This window comes from Ailuropoda melanoleuca, chromosome 6 (genome assembly GCF_002007445.2).
Source record: "Ailuropoda melanoleuca isolate Jingjing chromosome 6, ASM200744v2, whole genome shotgun sequence".
Classification (NCBI taxonomy): Eukaryota; Metazoa; Chordata; class Mammalia; order Carnivora; family Ursidae; genus Ailuropoda; species Ailuropoda melanoleuca.
Window position 1 is genome coordinate 92,296,518 of NC_048223.1, and position 22,161 is coordinate 92,318,678.

Here is a 22,161-nt window from a genome sequence, read left to right on the forward strand (position 1 = left end):
GAGAATCCCAAAGCTGGATTTTCCAAGAGACATAAAATCCTGAGCCCAAAGCTGGCCCAGTGCTATTTCCTCTGTATTCTATTGGTCAAACTAGTTAAAGAGCCTGACCAAATTTAAGGCAGAGGACGAAGACCCTACTTTTCTATGGGAGAAGTTCCAAAGAATTCATGGCCATATTTCATCTGCCACAAAGGAACAGCCAAAGCCCCAGCAAGGCCTGATGAGTTGGGAGGGAAGGAGAAGACCACCAGGCAGAAGTTACAGGGCAGGTGAAGGTTCTGCCAAGGTGGGGCTTCGTTCAAGGTCAAGAGCCTTAGTGTCCAGCCGATACTATTCTGTGGCAAATTTCTGTGCTTCCCCAGCCTGTTTTCCTTCTATGAAATAAGAGATGATGATTTCTAGCCTGTCCAGAACTGTTCAGAATCCCACACATTTTACCTTGACTGTGGCTGTGAGATTTCCTGCCTCATGAGACCACAGTCACGGAAACCAACATGTCCTCGGGCAGGAACTGCCACTCTTCTGAGCATTTGCCATCTACCTTCCTAAAGTCAATCTGTGCCCAGCCACAGGGATGAGATATGGTGTCATACAAAGTGGCCTCATTAAGCAGTAATCCTCAAATATAGTAGGGTACCATTTATGTAAATTATTTAAAAAAAACAGTATATTTCTATCAGTCAGAGCTCATGTCATCACAGCTGGTATTTAAAATGACCTTCTTCATTACCCATTCTGTATTCTCTTTGCCTTTAGCAAGCATCTCAGCTGTTGTGATTGTTTATCTGGTAGGGTGACTCAAATCTTCATTCCTAAATGGTCTGCGCCATTAGCAGTCAAGCCTGACTTGGCTGTTACAGTTTTCCATTGATTTTAATCACAGGGCATGATAGTATAAGAGACTCCCCAAGGGATCTTCTGTATTCCAGACATATTTCCTTACCTCCATTGTGTGGTAGCAGCCCAATTTGCCCTTGGTAATCAGGATCAATCACCCTACATAACACAATAACTTCCTTTTTTGCTTGTTGGTTCAGAGGGATGAAGAGCCTGAAGTGGTCAGGGGGCAGTATCAGCTTCTAGTTCAGTGGAATCATTATTGTGCCTCCAAGGGCAAGCATTCCTCCCTTTGGAACCAGGGCTTCTAGATTAGTGGAGCATAAGGCAATGGGGGTGGGAAGAAAAATTTTTGCTAGTGGATCATGGGGAATAATAGTGAGTGGAGCCACTTCCATCTCCACATTCTAGATTCCTGGACCCATGAATCCTGGCTATGGGGAAAATAGACCACATATTGGACGTTGATTTCTGCATCCTGTAGAACATAGTGATGGTCCCTCAATTTCTACCTACCTGGCACCAAAACCGAGTCTTTAAAAGGCCCCTCCAGAAGTGGTGCAGTGTAGAACACAAGACGATAGATGAGGCATTCTGTAAATCCACAGATGGTAGTGCTGGCAGAAGCACTGTGGGCAGGAAAAGGGAGTCCATATCCAGAGTAAGTTTTATTTCCATAAGACCAAAGTGCTTGCTGTCACTTCCATGATGGAAGCTGTCCAACAGAATCAACTTGGGAATGGTGCCATACTGGGGACTTAGTTTCTGTTGCTGGCAAGTGAGGCAGTGGCTGTAGCCAGGTTGGCCTTGGTGAATGATCCCTGTGCTGAGCCCATGCATAACCTCTATCCCTGCTGTCTAGGCCACTTTGTTCATAAGCCCATCGATTGATGAGTGGAGTGGCTGGGAAAAGGGGCTCTGTAGTAACCATGGAATGGGTCATCCTATCCACTTGATTATTACAATCCTTCTCTGCTGAGGTCACCCTTTGGTGAGCATTCACACAGGATGCAAATCATGTTTCTTAGCCCAGAGTGGTCTATCCACACACCTCTTCCCCTAAATTCACCATCACCAATTTTCCATTTGTGTTCCTTCCAAATCCCTGATCATCTAACCAAACACTGGTGGCAACCCATGAGTCAGCAGAGACTCATGACTCTGGCCATCTCTCCTTCCAGGAAAAATAAACAACCAGGCTTATTGTTACTCTCCAAGATAGTCTGTCTTCTGCACAGGCCAAATAGGTGAGTTGAGTTGGGACGCGGTGGAAGTAGCCACCCCTGCATCCTTCAAATCCTTGATGGCGGTACTCATCTCTGCAAACCTTTCAAGAATTGCTTTTGGTTTACTGTTTTCCTAGGCAGAGGCAGTTCTAGTGGTTTCCACGTGGCCTTTCCTGCCATAATAGCCCTCACTCTACAGGTCAGGGAACCAATGTGAAAATTCTGCCAGTTGTGAGCAAGTCTGTTCCAATTCTGGAACTGGACAAGGAATCACAGGGTGGGATCCACCGTGCCCACTGTGAGATGAACCAGAGCTAAAACTCCATGGATCACCTGTGCTCCACACGCCCCTGCTCTGAATGGCGGGTTTCCAGGAATTAGTTCAGTCAGTGTCCATTAATCTCTGAAGGGTATAATTTCTTCTCTTTCTCCAATGCACAGGAGTGACCCTGGCAAATAGCTGTTGGTCGTTTTGGGGAAGGCTAAGAGAAAGATTAACAGTATAAATTTTTGGCAGTTTAGTGGGGTCCTTCCTCAAGGGGACCTGGCCTCCCCTTTATTTAAGAAGTTCTGGGTCTGTAAAATGGCTTAAGCCTGGGAATTGAATGAAGGCTGTGACTCTCTGTTTTTATGATTCAAGTGAGACTTCTGTTTACCTGACCTAGAATTCTTCTACTAATACAGATCAAGTAAGAGTTTAGTAGACTGTTCCTCTGTTTCTCTTGTAGGGACACCATGATCATTAACCAACATCATAGGTCTCTGTGAGTTAACTATTCTGATTACTGCATCGACTCTGTTGTCATAACCACCTTGCCTATTGGTGATTGAGGGCCATTGCTCAGCCCCTGCCACCTCATGATCCAATTATCCCCATTGTATCTGGGAATCTCAGTTCAGTCCCTGCTATAGTTTTTGACCTATAGTAAAGAGTGACCAGATTGTTCTTCAAGGATGCTGGGGTCCCTTCACAAATTTATTTCTTACAGTCATGGTGAAAAGTGGCTCTTCTGGACCCTTCTGGGCTGGGTGAGCAGGTCTTGCATAAATGCACTCCAGTATTACAATCTTCCTAAGCATTTGGATACTTTCCTCTACAGTATACCAAGGCAGTTCTGGCATTTCAACTTAATTAAGTGTAGGCCACTTTTGGGTTCAGCTTTCAGTCAGCCAAAAAAACTGTTAGAATACTTCCTAGCCCCTTGAGCTACAATAATCTGTCATCTGTACTCTCTGCTTAATAGGCTTACCTCATTAAATTTGGCCTGATCTAACTTTCTGTTCTTTCTGGCATTATCCTGCTTCCTTAATATCCATTCCACACATCACAGGGTGAGCAGAGAGGAGGCATGAGATCCATGTTGATGGTTGAAAAACCTCTCACAAGACCCCAAATCTGATTGTTGGCAACTGAAGATAGAGTATGTCATTTCAGATGCTCTGGGTCCAAGTGAGGAGTGTAAGAGGTTTGCTGGGGAGCAACGCCTATGAAAGATAAAGCAGGAGGACACAGTCCTGGGCAGAGGGAGACGTAGTCCATGATGCAGGCCTGAGAAAGGCTTGGTCAACCCAGCGGGAGTTCAGAGCAAGGACTTGCCTTTTGAATGGTGCAGCACTGAGTGGAGATGGCCAAGTGAGCCTCCTGCCTTGCTCAGTTATTGGGGGTTGCTCTGGAAGAGTAGACTTTGGTTTCAACACCATGAATTAACAGAGAAACAGTAAATTATTATAACCTGTCAGGTCTTTCAATAGCTCCGATTTCACTAATTGAGAGAGATTGAAAGTTTGTGGCCTGCCAAGGGAGCCTGAGTGGTGCCTGCCCACAGTAACCAGACCTTGTCCTCTAGTGCAGGGCTGTGGAAATTATTGTAAATAACAGAGGACATCAGTTTTTGTGCCGACTGATTCAGTCTGTGAATAAATCTCTGGTTCCCATCTGTGCACTTGCCCATTTAGTCAAGAATAACTGCAGAACGTGCTGACCCTTGGGAGATTCCCATCTCCCCAGGGGCACCGGAGGCACCTCAGCTTCAGCCTGCAGGAGCCCTAGCATCAGAGGGAAAACAGAATCTGAAGCGTTCCTTGCCATGGTGGTACAATTTAATTTCCTTCCCGTGGTTCTGAGCCTTGCCCTTCATCTCCCAGAGAGAGGCAATGGGACAAGAATAAATTTGTAAGCCAGGCTGAAAACTGGGTGAGCTTAAAGAGCTAGAGTTTTGGAGCTCACAGGGGTGTTCAGAATGGCAGTCACATGTGGAAAGATTTGAGCCCTGGAGATTGCATCTAACTCCTTACTTTGCTATGCACTGGCTGTGGGATGTGGAAGTTCTTTTAACTTCTCGTGCTTCCCAACTAATATGATAATCACAGAACCTATCTCACCAGGCTGAGAATGCAATGCGTTACTCTATGTAGAGAGCTCAGAACAGTCAATGACAGGCTCAGTGAGGGCTCTGTGTGTCCTGTCATTATATCAGCTGTTGAAATGCTGAAAGAAGATAATTTCTCCGTGCCTTGGGAAGCCCTGTCTACCCCACAGCACCGTTCTGTTGGCCAAATGAAAGTTATTTGCTGCCCCCCCATCATAACCCAGTCCCCAATAGAACTCCCCAGAAGAAAATGGTTCCCCAAACTATACGCTCAGAATTCCTCCTGATAACCAGTTCCAGGTTTCAGGTGTTCAGGAATGGGCCACTAGCACCTCTGTAAATGTGTCAAAAAGAGCACAGGGCTCTGCCCTGCTCTGAGCCCTTGAGGACACCTCATGGGCAGCCTTGCCATCCTGCTTGAGCCCCTTTGGGCTTTATTCCAGGCATCCTGGGGTATGTCACAGGCTCCGATTCCACTGTGGGGCCATGGTCTTCACTTCCTTCATTGTTGTCTGTCGTCCCAGGTTGTTTTTTGGAATCTGTTTCTTGGGTTTTATAGAGAAAGTTTCTTTGGGGAGTATGGGGGCTCAGGAGTGGCCAGGGGAGGCTGTTTTTTACGCTACGTGGGCATTAGTGGCATTGTCTGGGGACAGTGTTTTGAAGTCTCTGTCCCTACTCTTTAGCCTCTTCATCCCAGTGGTAAGGGACATAGGCCGCCTTTTAAAATTTTTATTTTTAAGTAATCTCTACACCCAGTGTGGGGGGCTTGAACTCACAAACCCAAGTCAAGAGTCACATCCTCTGCCAACTGAGCCAGCCAAGTGCCCCTGCTTCCTTCTGTCTTTGCCAGGCCCCAGCTATGGGACTTTTCCTGAGTGTTGACCAGTTCCCTTAGTCGCCGCTTCCCCGCCCGCTCCCAGGTGTCCTCTAGGCTCCGCCCCCTTCAGGTCCCGCCCACGCCGCACCTGCTGACCAATCCTGGGCTCCGCTCCTCACGCATCACAATAGCGCCCTTGGGACCGCCTCCTGCAGTCCCGCCCTGGGCCGAGTGTTGCCATGGGGACCACCTGGGCCAGTAGGAGAGAGGAGGACTTTCCCCAGAGGAAGCGGCCTCACCTAGGGAGACACGCACAGGTACCCAAGGAGCAGGTGAGCTGCTGAGGGGATGCGACAGCACGGAAACAAGTCTTTCAGAGTCCCGCACAGCCCTCCTTGTTGGTTGCTGAAGATATGGGGTCTCCCTCCTGTCCCCTCACCCGTGTCACTTTTCCAGATTCTTTCTGCTTCTTGTACCCTGGTCTCTCAGGTCCTTGACTCCTTGTCCCCAACACGAAAGTTGTTTCTTCCCCAGTTGTCATTCCTTTCTTCTTCGTCAAAGTAATAACATTCCTTGGGCCTCTTGAGCAAAGTGTGGAGAGCGGAGTCCCCTGAGGGACTTTCCTGTTGTCAGACATTGGACGGAGGGGAGAGTCTGGCCCAATTCTGACCTGTAGGACCGGAGACCGGGGACTGGTGTGTGTGGTCTGGAGCTCTTGTCTCTGGGAAATGACATGTGGAGCCGTGGGGCCCTCCGTGACCACTAGGAAGGAAGAGCCTCTTGGGGAGGTGGACTTGGAGCCCTGCTTACAAGTGGCTGAGAAGTTGAACTAACTGAGTTCGCACGGGTGATACCCATTTCTAACCCCCGCCACACCTCCAAGCTTTCCACTTCACGTCACCTTCCCTCTTCCTTGAAGCCCTTTTCCCACTTTGCTTGAGGTGACATTCCTTGGTCTTTTCTCAGTGGGCCCCCTGAACCTCATCCTCTCCACCTGGGATGGTGGCAGTACCACAGGATTAACCCTTGGACCTTTCCTCTTCTCCGCATCCCGCCAAGTGAAGTTATTGAGGCTGTGGGTTTAAATCCTGTGGGCTGACTCTCCAAACCACTGTCTCCAGTCTGTTTTTCTGAACACAAGGCCCAAATAGCCCACTACCTTATATACATCTACATGTAAGTGTCTAATAACTGTCTCAGATTATTTTCAAAATCAAATTATTGATTATGCTTCAAAAAACAGGAACATCCATCAGCATTCCCTCTTTCCAGGAAAGGAGCCAGCTTTACCTGGAGTCCTAGGCCTTGACCCTCTTTTCTCTCCCATCTCTTATCTGGTCCATGTCTAAATCACATTGCCCCCCATTGCTCCATTGCTCCTGCTCTAAACTACTGCAAGAGCCTAAGAAGGGATCCCCCTGTTGTTTCTCTGGATTCTAATCCACTCTCCCTACATTTTAAATTAGAGCACATCACTGTGACCTGGGTGGCTGGCCCCCTCCTTGTCAGGGGAGCCTGCTTCCTTGCTTGGCTCACACTTGCCCCTATGCAGTCTCCTAAAGTAGCAAGATCATTGTTGCCTCCAGGACTTTTACCTTCTCTGACCATCATACCTAAACCTGCCCACTGGTCTAAGGCACTCCCAAGAAGGCAGTACTCCAAAGAAAGAAATACTGATAATAAGCATGTGAGATAGTTTTCAGCTTAACAGTTGTGGTTGAATTATTGGGTGTGGACAGTGAACTTGGCAGGTGGCTTGCTTTGGCCAATGAAACTCTTGTGGCTGTGATGTGAGCAGAGGCTTTTTCTCATGTATTTCTGCCATTGTGTGTGGAAGAATGTGCCCAGGTTGCCCGTTGGTCCCAGGAGAATTAAAGACCCAGAGAACAGACCTGAGCCCGTCCTGAGGCCAGACTAAGCCATGCCTATTGGCTGAGGCCCAGCCACCCCACAGGTGCATGAATATGAAGCAAAATCTTATATGCCACAGAGATTCTGTAGCTGGCTGTTACAGAGCATGATTCTAGTAATAGTCAACTGATATACTTTCATGGGAACTTTGATAATTCACAAAGACATATAATTTTTCATCTAGGAAGCTGGCAGTGATTTATAGAGATATAGAGACTATGAAATATGCATTTGACAAAGGTTCAGGGAACAGGAATGCTAGTTTACTGCTGATAAGAGTAAATCGGTAGCAACCTGTTTGGAATTTTTTTTTTTTTTTTTTTTTTTTTTTTTTAAGTAGGCTTCATGCCGAGCATGGGGCTTGAAATCACAACCCTGAAATCAAGATCTGAGCTGAGATCAAGAGTCAGATGCTTAACCCACTGAGTCACCTGGGCTGGAAGTCTTATTTGGCTATCTTTGTCAAAATCCTCATACTAATTCAATAATTCTATTACTAAAAATTTATTCTAAGAAACAATTAAGGGCATGCACAAGATAATTATTGACAAGGGCGTTCACTAAAATGTTATTTCAAAGGGTAGTGAAATGTAAATGTTAGCAGGGGACTATGTTGCTTTATAATTTCCAAATGATACACACTAGAGCTCTTCTGACAGAAGCATCTGTTATGTGGAATGCTTGGCAATGTGCCAGGCAAGTAGGTGTCTGAGGGAGGAGTGGGACCCATGTATCCATGGCCCACATTCTGTCCCATTGCCCAGAGTTCACCCTCAGGTCTGGCAACATGGAGAGAAGCTCAGCCATGGCCGTTTGCTCACCTACCCTGCTCCTGGGGGAGCAGAAATTCTGCACTGAAGAAGGGGAGGCAAAAGCAGAAACAGGAGGGGTTCTCCAGCAGGGAGGGGGTGCAGACAGGTACAGGGGCTCTGGCAGGAGCCTAGAGCTGGAGTGGGAAGGGAAAAACATCGTTCTAGGGAAGCTACAGAAACCTACTATGCTGATTTCCCAGGCCTGCTCCCATGTCATCAATGAGTGCCCTTGACGAAGCACTTACCCATGATCTTAGTTGATCTCCAGGCTGGAGCTGAAACAGACAGTAGTCATCAAAGCTCAAAGGGACAATCTTCCTCCTGGTCTCCAAGTGAAAATGAGATATAACATCATGGTCACTCATGATGCTGTGCTATTTCTAAGTTCTTTGTACACGTTAATTCATTTAAGTTTCATAACAAGCCAAAGTGGTGAGGCCCTCAACATTATTCTATGGAAAGGGAAAACAGAAATGCAGACAGTCCATGGCTAGCTTGTGGCAGAGCTGGGACACGAACTCAGGAGTGTGTCATTCAGGTTTCATACACTCAGCCACTATGGCTTGGATTCCAGCTGGCTGTCAGCCTGGCTCTCAAATACCTTCTCTGCCTCACTGCCTTGCTCTGGGAAAAGATGCAGCCTGAGAGCTGGGAGCAGGTGGATTGTCCTGGCTGGCCACATCAGGGACTGCTGCAACGTGTAAGATTACGCCTTAGTAACAAGACTTCTCTGGAGCAGGGCTGAAGCAGAGGATGATCCGGGAGAAGTGCGAGCTGCAGATGTCTCGCCAGGCATGAGCCCAGTCATCTGTCATCTCACCTGGGGGCTGGGGCCTGGGGGCTGGAGAGCAGGATGCTGGGCTACCACTGAGTCTTCATTCTCTTCTTCACCAGAGCCCAGGCCTGCCACTATCTATTCATGGAGTTTGTGAGTCAGAGTGAAGGCCCGTTGACTGAGGATGTGTGACCGTGTTCCCCCCGGACGCTGAGGGAGGGCAGTACCAATGCACAAGGCAACAGCACGCCAGTCTCCGTGGATTCTTGAAACACAGGTCAGTGCCCAGCCCCAGTGCTACGGTGATTTGCTGGTTTCTGTTCCAAACTAAGAGTCCTAGGAATCCTTACTCAGTTCCCTGGGACAGTTGTACAGGTAACGGTAGCTGATGCTAAGAATCCTGTACCCATGAGTCTTTTTTTGTGGCATCCTTTGCTTAGTATCCAACCAGTCCCCTCCACTCTGGCTTTGAGACAGTCCTTTGTTGGACATGAAATTTCTGTCTTTTAGCTTATAATGGGTCTTCTGGCAAGCATGGCTGGAAAACAGAAACCATCTGCTGAAGATAAGACTGAGTGTTTAAATTATAACAGTAACCAGCAAATCAGAGTGAAAAAAAGTAACCTTTTGTGGGATTTGATACAGAACGTCGCAAGGATGTTCCCAGGGGGCACGAACACATTGACATAGCCAGGCTTTTCAAGTCATCCTGTGAAGCATACAAACTCTAATTAAAAAAAAAATTATATTTGTTTTTTATTAATATAGTATTTTATTAATGCGTTGTACATTTGCCCATACAAAATTAATCTCTGAATGACTGGACTTCACTTTAAGACTTTATAGCTTTTCCTATCCTGTGGGCTGGATAAAATAAGTCAGCAGGTCAACTCTTTAATGTTGTACTACTAAAAAATATGGAGTTAATGAAATGTAAAGGATAGCACTGTGCCTGTTATTTCGAGGGTCTCTTGCATGTGATTGCCATGTCGGGGATAAAGTTGAGGGAGCAAGCCTTGGGGGCTGGTGGCTGTCTGGGAAACACCAAAATGGGTTGGGTGTAAAACCACGCTGACTGTCTTGGTTTTTTCGAGTTTAGTGTCTGATTATAAGGAAAACAACATCTAAAAGGATTGTCTGAAGAGACTGGCCTCTTGGTTGGGGCTGAATCCTAAGTACTTGAGAGGAAGACCCAGGCACAAGGCCACAGATAGAGAATGTTCTAGGGCATATGAAGAATACAACACAAATGTAGTAAAACTAGAAAGAAAATTAATCAAGGAAACCATTACAACTGGAGATTAAAGTGGACTTGAGGGTGGGTCAGGGGTTATGTCCATATGCAAGGCCAACAGTTTGCACCCGTGAGATGTAAACTCAGGCCCTGGGACACAGAGGATGTGTGAGGTAATGGTGTGTTCTATTTCGTAGGCTGAGTCTTTACTTATGAACACACTGGCCCGTATTTATTAGTGCTCTTTATATCTTACTTTATAACCTCTCACGTGCAAAATATCACATTTATTCTTTTAAGGTGAGAAACACAATTACACACAAAAACTTGAACCGCAAAAAATCTGTGCAAGCCTAGGACACAACTCTTGAGTCTCCTTGGCATAAATGTCCCATGCAAATATGGTTCGGGAAAGCTCACCCTCAAGATGAGTTAAGGAAAAAGAACCAGCAAAGGATCACTTTGAAGATACTTCCCAAAAAGAGAAGTAAAGGGAACACAAATGGACGAGGGAGAAGACTCTTGCCTCAAGGTGCCTGGAAAGCTTGACCAAACGTCTTGTATCACATGACACAAGCTGATAAAGGTGTCACTTCTGCAAACAGGGGACACGTGTTGTGATACAAGAGCTGAGGGGAAGGTGGCGGGACCTCAGAGGAAGTGAAATGCGACCTGGCAGAGCTCAGGGATGGAAAAGTCCAACTGAGCAAGGACATCCTTTGGGAGTGGGCAGTGGGGAAAGGAGAAGGGAGTCACTGTTTTCTGTCATACAGCCTTAGAGAGATACTTGGCTCTTCAAACTATGTGATCTATAATGATGATTTGAAACATTTACAAAGAGCCTCTTTCTTCACTCCCACCCGGTGTTGGAGTCCTCTGGACAGATTCCCTTGCAGGAATACTAAGGAATCTGCTCACATGTCTGCAGCGGCTGGGAGGCCCAGTATAGGACTGCTCTGCGGTGAAGGAGGCCTTCATCAGGACAAGCTGTTCTCTCCCCTTGCCCCATGACTCCCTACTAGCTGGTCCTAGATCTCTGCTTTCTGGGGCTCTGGAACCTTCTAGGCTCCCTCCTCTGGACCTTTCCCTTCTTTCCTAATCTAAACCCCAAATCCCTGGTCCCTCCCAGGTGTTACAGCCTTGGTCCCTAGTTTCATAGTCCCTGACTTCAAGGCCCTTTTTCTCCTGTTAAAAGTACCCTGGCCACCCTTTCCCCAGGACCCTGACCCTCCAGTCGAGTCTCCCATTTCTTTGTGTTCTGGCTCGTTGCCTCTGGACATCTGAGCATTGAATTAAAGATGGGGATGTGGGGACCTGAAAATAATGCAGAGACAACAGTTTAGTTGTATACCATTACCATAGAAACATCCGGTCATGTGCTCTGGACGCAGCATCATGGGTGGCACCAGAGATAGACCAGGAGGAATGCTAGCTCCCCCCCCCCCCATATAGACTGTCTTTTCTTTTTTTCTTTTCTTTTCTTTTCTTTTCTTTTCTTTTCTTTTCTTTTCTTTTCTTTTCTTTTCTTTCTTTCTTTTCTTTTCTTTTCTTTTCTTTTCTTTTCTTTTCTCTTTTCTTTTCTTTCTTTCTTCTTTCTTTCTTTCTCTCTTCTTTCTTCTTTTGATTTTTATTTATTTATTTGACACAGAGAGAGAGACAGCCAGTGAGAGAGGGAACACAAGCAGGGGGAGTGGGAGAGGAAGAAGAAGGGTCCCAGTGGAGCAGGGAGCCCGATGCAGGGCTTGATCCCAGGACCCTGAGATCATACCCTGAGCCGAAGGCAGACGCTTCACGACTGAGCCACCCAGGCGCCCCTCATATAGTGTTTCTGAGCAGCTGTTCTCCTGCTAGGTTTCTTCTCTCCCTTAATCTTCCCAGACCATTTGGTCCTTGGGGCTCAGTGAGGAATTGGGAAGCTTCATGATTGAGGGGCTTCCCCACTTCTAGCTCAGTGTGTGAGGGAGGCCGAACAAGTATCAGATAAGGAGCCCATCATAGGACAGACGGAGCAGAATAAACACCAGATAAAAGAGAGATCATTGGAGGACCCTCGGAATGAAAGACTGGAGTGAGTGAAGTGAGGAGGTTTACTCTGCATCAGAGAAGACCAGAAAGTGGAAAAACAAGTCTTGGAATGAAAGCACACGAAGAGGGCTGGATATACTAGAAGACCCAAGTGGCCCCAAGAACTCAACACCTCTGACTCCAAGCCTTCAAGCTGTGGCAAGGTCAGGGCTTTTAATGAAATAACATCTGTTAAGGAGGACCGGATGACTTAAGGGCTATGCCGCCCAAGGATCCATGGCCTGGGCCAGTTTCTTGATGTGTTCTGGAAGCCAGTGCTTATTACCACTTTATTCTTGGAGACGCTCAGTGAATCAACAATGAACTGAGCCAAAGTTTAAAAATATCTGCATAGAAATGTAACAAGTGCTGAGAATATGGCCAGATTGTGAATAGAAGGCTAAAGCGGCAGAATTACCTTTTGAAAAACCCACAAGGCTGGAATCCAAAAGCCAGCTCCCAGAAGATATATTCATAAAATCCTTCCAGAAAAATAACATCTGAGTCAAGAGGGCTCTTTTGGCCCACCTCGCTGGAATTAGGAAAGTCCTTCACAACTATCAGCAATATCTAGAACTGGTTCTCTTGTTTCTGAATGTGCCTGAGAGCAGGACTCTGCCTTGCCCAGGAACCACCACCAAGAGACCTCAAAGGAGTCAAGCTGGGTGCAGAAGGCACAAGGACACTCTTGCTGGTGCTCCACAGGGGCATGCCAGCCTGCAGAGGCTCACAGGACCAGAGTGGACAGCAGTGAAGGCCTTAGATATTCAGAAAGGAAGAGAGAAAGGGAAGGTACGAGAAAGTGCAGAAATGCAAAGCAACAAGCAAAAGCCATTGAAACAAGTAAAAACTTACAAGGACAGAAGTCAAGAACTGTAGGGAAAATGACAAAGCTGTGGACCTATCTGGAACGTAGGCGAGCATCTTTGGTACCAGAGAGCCGCTGCCCTTCCCACCTCTGCTAGTGGCTACAGGGCAAACTCTGGTCAAGAACAAAACAGAAGTGAAAACTCTGAAAGTTGTCATAGCAGTGCATCTGAAACTGAAGTGTTTCAAAGACAAGAAGTGTAAAATCATTTCTAGCAAGTCCTGGGGGTGGGGTCACAAGGCGACTCTTTTTCATGGAGTAGAATTTGGGCTTAAAGTGGGGCCTCCCCCTGGCCTCCATTTCACTTAGGGATCCAAAAGTTTAGTGTAAATGTAATTCTTTTCAAGAATGTTTTTCCCTCCCAATTTCTAGAATTTATTGTGAAGTGAAAGTTTTATGATTCTGTGCCAACGATATCTTAAGGATCTCCCTGCTTGTGTATCTGTGGCTTCATGTGAAAAAAAATTTCAAAATTAAGAATAATAAAAAGAATGCTTTTGTTTTATGTTATTTTAAAGAAGCTCCCCCCGAGGGTCTGCTGTGCACTGTGGGTTGGGCACCATTCATCCTGTCAAAAGGAACTGGGATGTGAAGAATTTGGAGTTCGTGACCATGTTCCTGCTGGACCCTTGACAAAAGCACTTTTGTCCCTCAGGACTGTGCTGTGAGGGAGGTGGGGTCCCTGAGGGTCACTGAAGTTATCACACCTCCTCCTTCATGGCAAGGACAGTGTCAGGAGAGTTGCTCTGGAGAGCTCCTGGTGCTTCACCTCAGTCAGAACTTACAACCACCAATTTTTGAAGTGGGAGACAGCCCGGAGACATGGGGTCACTTGCTCAAGATCACACAATCTTTGGCTGAGAGGGCCTGTCTTTTGACTCCCAGGACTCGCTTGTGCTCGCCTGTGGTACACTGCCTCAGCCTCACTCCCCTCTGTCTCAGTCTCACCAGCGATGGGCAAGGAGGCCCAGTAGAGTCACTTCTCCCCCAGAGTCACTTTCTCCATCAACTGTTTGATCACAGACGGGGTTGTGAGCTCAGGCGCTGCTCCGTGGATGATGGGCTTTATAATCAGCATTTGCCCTGCGGAGGGGGGTGCCCTGCGCAGTCACCCCACCCCAGATGCTGCAACACTTGAAACTGTGCAGGCTCTGATTGTTTCCATGAATTCTCTTTTCAGTTTTCTTAGGCTCTCTCTGCTTTTCCTGTGTTCTTGTCAGAGCACTTGCCTTAAGGGTGGGGAGGTGGGAACAGTGACCTCAGGGCCAGTGGGGCTGCAAGGAAAGCCCAACACATTGCATCTAGAGGCCACTCCTGACTCGTTGAGCCCAGAGCCACCTGCCCCTTTCCTGGTCCCTCTTCAGCCTGCTCCTGGAGGCAAGCACTCTTGCTTTCATGTTGTCAAGATGCCCTTGGGAGGCCTGGCCAAGGCTGATTTCTCTGTCGTCCTTCCAGGGTACTTTTGTGTAGACACAGTGGTAGGACATCTTTGCCTCAGAACAAAGCCTGCCCTGTGCACTGTTGGTCTAACCCACAACTGACCACAAAGCTGCCTGGCATTCAGTTTGGCTGTTGTCTAAAAAGACAGGCTCAGAATTTCTGAGATCAACCTGCAGAAGACCCCCTGGGTAAACAGTTGTCTTGATTGGCTGGGACTGGGTTATCTGGCTGACTCTGGCAGTGAGTTAATTCCTACTGCAGGTTCTTGACTATCTCTCCAATGGATGACCTGGTCATCAGCTCCCTGGTTAACTGAATAACTAATGTCTTCTCACAAGCTGCTGGGCCCATGTCTGCTGTGTCTGAGCCGGGAAGCCTGGAGAATGCTGATGACTCCCTCCTTATGCTCTGCCTCTGTTGGGATCTCAGGGGTCCCTAGCAGTCCTCAGAAGCAGGTCTACCTTGAGAAACATTCCTAATTTGAAGCCCATGGAGTCCAAGAATGCCTGAATCACATTCAATGTTGTGTGTGGAGATGATGTATTTAGAATTGTGCATGGATGACAACATGCATTTTCTGAGGAGATGGCCAATAACATTTGTTGAGTTCTCAAAGGTTCTAGGAGCCATGAGAAGTTATGAACCATTTATCTAAGGAGAACCATCTATCTCAGAAAGGCCTAAGGTTGACTCTCTGGATCCTTTTTCTTTTTCTTTTCTTTTTTTTTTTTAAAGATTTTATTTATTTATTTGACAGAGATAGAGACAGCCAGCGAGAGAGGGAACACAAGCAGGGGGAGTGGGAGAGGAAGAAGCAGGCTCCCAGCAGAGGAGCCTGATATGGGGCTCAATCCCAGAGCACCGGGATCATGCCCTGAGCCGAAGGCAGATGCTTAACGACTGCGCCACCCAGGCGCCCCTCTCTGGATCCTTTTTCATTCCTGTTCCCAGACACCAAAGGGTCAGGGAGGGGACTTGCAGGGAACCTTGTGGCCTGAGCTGAATGAGAATGTGGGAGGCAGTTCAGGACCTTGTACTCTTCTGGGTCCCGTTCAGGGTCCTGCAAAAATGGCTTAATGACCCCCCATCAAGGGTCATTGAGCTTCAGGAGTCCATGAAGTACACTGTTATGGGTGGGTGTAGGGTTCCCAGAGAGGGTCCAAGTCTGCTTGTACTGTGGATCTGGGATAGTCCAGAGTAGCCTGAGGCTGACCCCCAAAGTGGCTAAAGCATATAACCATGTTGCCTGTTAGGCTTGTGCACATTTTACTTTGGGACTCACCCAGTTTCCCTTGGTTCCAATCTCTTGTAGTGAGTCAGCTGGTTTCCTGGGCAACTGGATTTTACTATTAGGTGACTTTTTAGACACAGCAACAGGCCAGGCAGCCAGAATCAGAAACTCCCTATCATGTACCTTACCAATACTGGGGACTTCGGTGGGGGCTAAAATCTTTGCATGTGGCCTTTCACTGAGCTGGAACCTTGACAGTGGAGGGCCAGGGAGCAGGTAGTGCCTATTCGGAGGCTGTCTCCCTTGCACAAGTCCTAGAAGACATTTTTCTTTGCTTTTGTATGTTACAAATATCCATGGCTGACACCTAATTTGTCTTGGCGAGTGGCTTCAAAATGTTACAGTGCTATTTGGTTATCCCAGAGGGGTATTTTGGTGAAAAACAGACCATTGAGTTGTTCCCAATGACTGATAATTGGATTTGTGACACAAGAGCCTACCTGTTCCTACGCACGAACTGGATGGGAACTTGTTGCTTGCTTGCTTTCTTTCTTTCTTTCTTTCTTTCTTTCTTTCTTTCTTTCTATCTTTTTTTTTTAAAGATTTATTAATGAGGGAGGGGAGGGGCAGAGAGAGAGGGAGAAAATCTCAAGCAGATTCCCCACTGAGTGTGGAGCCCAATGTGGAGCTCCATCTCATGACCCTGAGAACATGACTTGAGCTGAAACTAAGAGTCGGACACTCAACCAAGTGAGCCACCCAGGTGCCCCAGAAACTTGTTGCTTTCTTTTAGGATTGCCCCTGATGTTGTGCAGTGTCCATTCTGGCCCATCAGTTTCTCCTCTAGGGAAAAAGAGATTAGGTAACTTAATTCAAGTAGGAAAAAACTGGGCCTTGACTTAAAATAGAAACCCTAACCACTCAAGTGGAATTCTAGATTGCTTTCTTCTTTCCTCATGCCTCTTCACTTTATGCTTTATAGGAGGCCCAGAAATGGGAGATCCCATGTGCTATGGACGAGCAGGTAAGTTAGATCAAGCCATTGAGGCTCTAGATCTCCTCAATTAAGAGGTTTGTGAACAGGGACTGGGAGTACGGTGAAGCAGGCATGATACTCAGCTTAGGCACATTTAAGGAGCTGTCAAAAAACCCTGTAATCCGGCCAATGTGTTGTTCTGGTGGTGGAGCAGTGGATTACCCCATGCCTGGCCAAATGGAGCTTGTGAACCTGGCTGTCTTCCCCCATCTGACTGTGGTGCTGTTGGCCCTTGGCATGTTCTCTACCACCTGGTTCTTCATTTATGAAGTTACCTCCACATTTATGAAGTACACTTGGGATACCCACAAAGAGCTCCTCAGCTCCTTGGTATCCTTGCTCTTCACGGGCTTTGGAGTCTTCTTCCTGCTGCTCTGGGTTGACATCTACATATGAGCTCCCAAGGGTTCCAACCAGGCAGCTTCACTGAACCTCTACTTTTGTAAATTAATTTTTTTTTCACTATTGCCGGAAGTGTCCCACCTGCTGCTCACAATAAAGGCAGATGTGTGACCGAAAGAAACCCTAAAACAACCCAACCTTTAACCAAGATAGTATTTTATTGTAATATATTTTTTTAAAGATTTTATTTATTTGAGAGAGAGTGAGAGTGAGAGAGCCCACAGAGGGAGAGGGTGAGGGAGAAGCAGACTCACTGCTGAGCGGAAAGCCTGATGTGAGGTTTGATCCCAGGACCCTGAGATCATGACCTGAACCAAAAGCTGATGCTTAACCAACTGAGCCACCCAGATGCCCCTTAATGTAATCTTTTTAAAAAATCAAAACTAATGCCAAGAAGTCCACGATAAACAAAATGTCATTTTAGATAAAGAAGGATCAGTAATAGTGCCATGCTCAGTTGTACTAGAATTTGAGGCTGAAGGAAAAATCAGTGATGCTGATCTGTTTTCATTTAAAACTGTATGAACACCGAACGGGCTACCCCCAGGTGGCACTCGAACCAGATGGAGATGTGCAGGGATGGTCCCAGGTACGATGGACCATCCAGGGATGCTGCACCCACAGCTCAGTGTCTATACTAACAGGACATCACTACTGAGCTGCCTTCTTTAGCACAACCTTACTCTCCTAGGAAACTCTCATAAATAACTTCATTGTTCGTTCTAACAACATCTGGAAAGACCCATCAACTCCTCAACAGGAAGTAGGAAACAACAAGTTAGACATTAAAACTCTCTAAACCTTTGCCTTGCTGTGTCCACCAATCCTAAACTATCATATGCAGTTCTAAGCCCTGGAGTTGAAAGGCCCACACTAAGCCAGACTTCAAGTCTCAAAATATCTTGGCCTTGCTTTTTATTTTTTTAAATTTTTTTTTAAAGATTTTATTTTTTATTTATTCGACAGAGATAGAGACAGCCAGAGAGAGGGAACACAAGCAGGGGGAGTGGGAGAGGAAGAAGCAGGCTCATAGCAGAAGAGCCTGATGTGGGGCTCGATCCCATAACGCCGGGATCACGCCCTGAGCCGAAGGCAGACGCTTAACCGCTGTGCCACCCAGGCGCCCCTTGGCCTTGCTTTTTAAAACCAACATGCCCCACACACTCTGTCGAGGTAGTGTTCTCCCTTCTCAGTTTCATCTTATGGAAAGAAAAGAAGGAGGGAAGGAAGGAGGTGGGGGAAGAGAATGAAGGAAAAAAAGGAGGAAGACAAGAAAGGAATGAAGAAGAAAAGGAAAAAGAAATAATGGGTGTATCAGATGAGTTTCTTTCTATTCTTGGTCTTCTATTTATTATGCACACACTAAAGAGAAGTCTACAGAAAAATAATCACCTCAGATACAATCTTGTGGAGGAATTAAATTAGTTGTTTCTTCTCTTTTCCAGTATCTGTTAAAACCATTAATAATTTAAAATAATCTGAAGCAATCATAAGTGAATTTTTATATTCCCAGTATTTTTAAGTGAAATAAAAATGGAAAACCCCTGAAGCTACATCCAGCACAGGCGGATGGAGTAGAGACGGTTGGAGTAGCTATGTCTGCACTGGTTTGGGAGGGATCGTGTCATCCCTGAGCTAAAGCTGAGAACGAAATCAAGATTTCGGTGAAACCTGTCCCTCTACTCTGAATGTCTCCTTCCCAGTTTCACAGCATGGGGGTTTATTGAAAGAATATTTTCGGACATTAGTATCTGAAAGAAGTTTGAGTGGCTGCCTCAGTCTCAAGAATAAGACAAGTAGAAATAGCTCTCATATTTTATAATTGAAGAAGCAGAAGTCTAGAGGCAAAAATATTAGTATCCATCCCCAAAAGATTGATATATACCCCAATACGCAACATCATTATTTACACTTCAGTGGACTTCTGGCAAGTGTTATTTTTTTAGGGTTCACTTTTATCCTCTGAAGAACTGAGACGAAATCTCTGCCGCATTTCTTCCTGAGTTAAAGCACACTGATTGGGAGCGGGGCAGCCATGTACCCATTTCAAAGGGTATCTTTTCCAGCCTCCCTAGCATCTGGATTCCCTGTGTAGTCCCTGAGGCTATGTTTCAGGCAATCTGTAGGGAAAAAACTGTGTATGGTTTCTGAGCAATGTTTTCATTACGGAAGGTGTGCACCCTTCTCCCCTTCTTTTTCTTTGCTACCCAGAATGTGTATATCATGGCTGGAGCCCTAGCAGCAATTTTGGGCCATCCTGCCCTAGAATGGCAGTGCAGAGAACTAGGAGCCTGCATCCCTGTGGATGAACAGAGTGCTATCCATGTTTACACTATAGCTCTTTGGGATTTGTTTGGGGGTAGAATTAATCCTTCCTGATAAAGCCGCTCTCCTGGAGTTGCTGTGTGGACATCCAGGGGAAATCTCCATTTCGGTCTGTGTGATGTACATCTGAGAGAAAACCAGGAAGGCCACAAAGTTGAATGTCTAACATGACCAAGCTCAGCACAGGTAGATTTTAGGTGATTGCCAACTTTTTTTCTACTGCTTGACTTTTTTGCTTTTATTAATTTTCTATAGTCAGCAAGTATCACATAATAAAAACTGGAATGGAATATAAAGAAAGCTTTAAGGGGCATCAGCAGATAATTCACAAAACCAAAAGTGTACTTTTAGCTGCCATGAAAAAATGTTCAGCATCTTGAATTATTAAGTGAAAACCCAAATCCTGAGATTCTCTTTTGCTGTTCTCAAGAAGCAGATTATCTTTACATAATAATACCCAGGGTAATAGAAGACGCTGTGAGCCCATCTGTCACAAATATATATAAAACCTCCCCAGCGAGGCACAGGACAGATGGGGGTGGGAGATGTGGTTTGCCAAAGTTCTTCTTGTGGCAAGAAAGAAATGGATGCTGTTTAAGAAACAAATATAAATAAATATAAGTTATGGATCTTAAGGACAACCATCAGAAGAAAACAGAGTGCATTGCTTTTTAAATTTTAGAAAATTATTTATTTATGTATTTTTTTGAGAGAGAGAGTGCACGCACAAATGGGGTTCGGAGGGGCAGACGGCGAGGAGAGAGAGAATCTTAAGCAGGCTCCACATTCAGCACAGAGCCAGATGCAGGGCTTGATCTCACAACCCTGAGATCATGATCTGAACTGAAATTAAGAGTCAGAGGCTTAACTGACTGAGCCACCCAGTGCCCCCAGAGTGCATTGCTTTTAAAGCACCAGGGAAATACTCCCCAAAATTTGATCTGTGCAGTGGACACATGAAAGAAAAGTAGACAAAACGTCTTAGTAAACCAGATCTAAAAGGGAACTTCCTTAATCTTGTTAAAGTTATAAACCCAAAGCTATAACATCTACTTAATTTAAGACTTTAGAAGCATTCCCTTTAAAGCCAAGCACAAGATCGGATGTCCACATTGTAATACCATGTTAGGGCGCCTGGGTGGCTCAGCTGGTTAAGCGTTTGCCTTCAGCTTAGGTCATGATCCCAGAGTTCTGGGATCGGACCTGCAAGGGGCTCCCCGCTCAGCTGAGAGTCTGTTTCTCCCTCTCCCTCTGCTTCTCCCTCATGCTCCTGCTCTCTCTTAAATATAAAATAAATAAATAAATTTTAAAAATCTTAGAAAAAATAACTCCATAGTTAAACATAGTTCTAGAGCCTGGCAAAACTCTAGGATAAGAACGGGAGGGAGAGGGGAGAGGATAGGTAGGTAGGTAGGTGGCTGTCTAGACAGATAGGAATAAATGAGGGGAAAGATATAAAGGGGGGGAATAACACTGACATAATCTGCAGGCAATGTGATTGTCTACTGAGAACATCTACTACCTAAAACAACTATGTGTTTTGTCCTAGAGCATCATGAAGCTCCTCCTTAATCGGGGTGTCTTCTTATGCCCAGGCTGTCTTTAAGGAAGGAGGTAGGTCATACCCAGACAATGGTAGTTCCAACAGTAGGAAAGTCTTTGTTTCCACCTCCAGCATCCCAGGGGTAGCGTGAAAGACAGAAAGGCTTGGGAATACCACAGCTTCAAAGGCCAGCTTTTCTGTTTTTACTGTGTTTTAATACCTTTTGTATCAGTGTAAAAATTGTGTGTGTGTTGGTTGCTCTCTCTTTCTCTCTCCACATACACCCACACACAAGCACACACACCTTTACCTTGACCAAAGAAGTGCAAATCAGAATCAGAGAAGTATTCACTAAGTGACATTTCATGTTGTGGGCCATTAGCTATCTTTTAGATTTTATATTAGAAAGATTGGTAATTGTATAATTGCATGCCCATCCCAGAGGAGGAAAAATCAAGTGTATGTATTTCACAAGAAATAAAGCCAAAATCCAACAGCAGCCAAAGGAAATTCTGATTTATCTTCTCTGGCATCAACTCCAGGATATTTTCTGATTGAAAATTGGGGGACCGATACATGATCCCTGTGATTGTTTCCAGGAACTGAGCCCAGAGAAAGTGAAGGCATTTATAGTTAAACCCTGGTTAAATGTTAACATCCTTAGCAATATATTACCTTTGATGAGCATTTCTTGCTTTTCCAGGATGAATTAGGGATACAGTGATGGGACATGGCAAGTTAAGCACTTAGCCCTGTGCCTGACAGGCTGTGATTTCAATCCTATTAACTCAGGTGGTGCACATGGTCATATGCTCACATGGCCAGCCCCTCCAAGACTCAAGGATAAGAAACCAGGATGGTGTCAGGACAGTCACATGGGCTGCATTGGTGCGGGTGGAGGGGACTTCAGTATTTCATTCCATCTACATGGTGGGCAAGTAGGACATGTGGAAGATTCTCCCATTGTCAGGAAGCATATGTAGGAAAGAAGCCAAGTCCTTATTAACAAGCTAATTTATGATATAAGCCCAATAATTTGAGCAAATAAAAATAAAATGACAATCTGTCAGGCCAAATACAGATTGATATGCACAATTGCTAAAGAATTATTAAATAAGTGGCAAGTTTCATATAAAAAGGAAAAAGAATTTGGAATGTCAATATTTTCTAACTCCTAAGGCATCTCAATTGAAAAATAATAGAATAAGACTTAGGTGGAAAGTAGAGTTTCTTTCTTTCTTTCTTTCTTTCTTTCTTTCTTTCTTTCTTTT

General features: G+C 45.7%; 1 protein-coding gene across 2 annotated transcripts in view; it reads left to right on the top strand.

Annotated features, from left to right (window-relative positions):
• Positions 1-22,161, top strand: part of RASGEF1A (RasGEF domain family member 1A) — a 160,818-nt gene that overhangs the window by 1,288 nt on the left and 137,369 nt on the right. The window contains exons 2-3 of one of the 2 annotated variants that reach the window (XM_019797565.2): positions 8,867-9,024; positions 16,567-16,608. The gene's annotated coding sequence lies outside the window, so the exon portion shown is untranslated. The remainder of the gene's footprint in view (positions 1-8,866; positions 9,025-16,566; positions 16,609-22,161) is intronic. The other variant, XM_034662898.1, reaches the window with a different exon arrangement.